Here is a 2,916-nt window from a genome sequence, read left to right as displayed (position 1 = left end):
GGCCCCTCTTGGCGAGCCTTCCCCTTCTCCGCGGCCGAGAACCTCTTCGCAGGCGCCATGGCATTCGCTGCTGGCAATGGAGCGAAGAAGAAGAAGCGAGCGGAGGAAGAAGAGATGAGCGACAGGGGCTCTGCCCCCTCCTCATTTATAGCAGGAGAAGGCCAACCGGAGACCCCCACGATCTCAGGTAATGATAACCCTTTTTGCATGCAGCAGAGACTCGTCAAGTTGGGCAGTTGTCGAGGCAGCATGGGGAAGCGGAGACGCCCACGTCCAATCAATCGCCATGCGTCGACCAAGGCCGCACGCTGTTGGGGCCCGCGGTGCTCCGCACTTGCCCTTTGGTTTCACCTCGAAGCCAAGTCCGAGCACGCCTTGGGCCCGGGGGCTACTGTCGGCGTTCTGGGAACGGGGGTCCCCAGACTTGCCTGCCTGTGGCTGTAACGACCCGAACCTGATAAGATTCGATGTCCCTGTGCTCACTGTGCTAGTCCCTGGATCGACTCGCTAGCACACACAGTACATATGAATATCAAATAACAAGTGCATCATTTACTATAACGTATGATCCAGAATTCATAAAGTATTACAAACTGAGTAGCACATAGCTAACTTTATTCAATAATAACAGCGGAAAGGTAGCATAATAGACGATGAATCCCATCAATGCCCACTGGCGAAAATGCTGAGTGAAGACTTGCGACCCTACTGTATCTCACTGATCACCTGAATATCCTGCAACATGATAAGTTGCAGCCACAAAGGGTCAATACATTGAATGTATTGGCAAATTACACATAATGATAAAGCAAACCTACATCTACCTGCAAAGTATGGCAAACAAAACACTCAAGTTGGTTTCGCGTAAGACTACCTTCACCTACCTCCACGACATAGGCAAGGTGCAAACAACACAGATGATAAAGATCTTCAAGATGTCTCAAGTGCGCTCAGTCCTGGCGCATTCTCTAGGGACAATAGAGCGCTCAGCCAGTGACGCATTCATGTGAGAAAAAAAAGTCCCGACAACTCAAGTGCGCTCAGTCATGGCGCATTCACCTGAGAAAAAGTCCCGAGCCTACAGCTATAAAGACTCGCCACTTCCATGCATCACTCGACACATGCCCACGTCTACCATAGCAAGTTGATCACACCAACACATAATACAATCAATACCAAAACATGACAACACGGCCAGGCCAAACATATATCATAGCATAAAACCACCCTTGCATAGCAGAATATAGGATAAGAAAAATCAAAGTGCAAACTTGCCTTGAATGGTGCTGAAGTACTCTAATGGTCAATTCTGATCCGCTTCGCGCTCCGGACAATCTATACGATTAACGAAGGCACCGATAAATAAACCATACTCACATAACACCACAATAAAGTAAACAACAACGAATTCAAATAAAACTTAATTAACAGAACATATCAGTTGTTATATAACATCTACATGCTAGTAGATCACAATGCAAAAGGAATCAACTAAATTGGATAAACGGTTTGAAAGATATGACTTCCGGAAGTTTGAATTCAAATTTAAACAAATGTAAATTTGAGTAGTTCAAAAATGTGAAATTTTGGTTCTACAATATTCTCCTGGTCTCTACGAGTACACAGGAAAAAGAATCATGAATCTGGAGTCACGGTTCTCAAGATATACCTAAATGAAATTTTGATATGGAATCTGTCAAAACTAATTGCGCCAAAAAGTGTTCCTGGAAGAACTGCCATGTCAGGTGTGGGTGTGCCATGTGGCGTGATGCTATTGGCCAGATACTATCCGCTGCGTTAGCTAAACAATGGACAGGGGCAACATAAAGAAAAACGTTTCGGTGAAAAAAAACAAATACGATCTAATCTGGGCCGTCAGAAAGAGATCCGACGGATGGGGACGCTCACCGGAAAAACAAGGGCAGGGCAGCCGGACTTGGAGAAGAAAAGCTGCAGGGCTTCGGTCATTGATGTGCAGCTCGCTCCAGTGGTTCCTGGTGTTCGATAACTCGACAACGAGTTGCGTTGTTCGTCGGAGATCACTGAAGGGCCGTTGGATACGACGGGCGCGTTCTCTGGCGACGGCAGTACACAACTGGAGCGGCAGCGGCGGAGTGGAGCTTCGGCTCGAGCCCGATGTGCTCGTTGTAGTACTTCCCTGCGAGATATATAGGTGAGGGAGGTAGAGGTGATCGGGGCGAAGGCAACAGAGGAGAAAGTAGGGGCTGGGAACCTTCGGACGGGACGGAATCGGCCGGCGGAAAGCTTCTACGGCGGTGAACTCCGGTGAGATCCGGGCGACACTATAGGGCACGGGAGGCGGAGGTTTGGGCAAAAATTGGACTAGAAGGACACAGGGAGTATTTATATGGGGTCGTGCGTGTACTAGGGCAATAGATTAGTCGATTGGGTGAGGATTTAGATCGGGACATTGAAGAACTCGTGCGCCTGCAGGAGTTCGTCGCCAGGATGAAGACGACTCCGCGGGACCCAGCGTCAGTGCCCGCGAGGAGAAAAAAAAACAGAAAGAGAGGCCTGCGGGGTGTGGGCTGCTGTGTTGCGCGAAACTGGGCCGGCCTGCTGTCGCTGGTGCTGCTGCGTAGCGCGGGCGACCGACGGAGTTGGGCTGCGGCAGTGCGGGGTGTTTGGTGGGCTGCGGTGCTGGCTGGCTAGCCTGACCTGGCCGGCTGGTTTTTTTTAATTAAAAACAAACTGCCACAGAAAGAAAACTAACTAAAATAAAACACTAGTCTAAAATCTAAATAAAAATACATATAGAAACAGTAAAATGTTCTATCTAAATTAGAAACATTGAACATTTTTACAACACAAATGCACTTAAAAAAACAATTATGCAATACAAGCACATAAAGAGCATCATAAACAACTAATATATAATTTTGAGTTCAAAAACTC

General features: G+C 47.7%; 1 long non-coding RNA gene across 1 annotated transcript; it reads right to left on the bottom strand.

Moving 5' to 3' along the window:
- Positions 1-1,008: 1,008 nt before the first annotated feature.
- Positions 1,009-2,368, bottom strand: LOC123074337 (uncharacterized). Its single transcript, XR_006435929.1, has 3 exons — positions 2,234-2,368; positions 1,909-2,158; positions 1,009-1,335 (listed from the first exon to the last, which is right to left on the bottom strand). It is a non-coding gene; the product is annotated as an uncharacterized lncRNA (long non-coding RNA).
- Between the last annotated feature and the right edge of the window lie 548 nt (positions 2,369-2,916).

Source organism: Triticum aestivum, chromosome 3D (assembly GCF_018294505.1).
Source record: "Triticum aestivum cultivar Chinese Spring chromosome 3D, IWGSC CS RefSeq v2.1, whole genome shotgun sequence".
NCBI classification, from domain to species: Eukaryota; Viridiplantae; Streptophyta; class Magnoliopsida; order Poales; family Poaceae; genus Triticum; species Triticum aestivum.
Note: the sequence above shows the minus strand (reverse complement) of the source record. Positions and strands in the feature narration are given on the sequence as shown.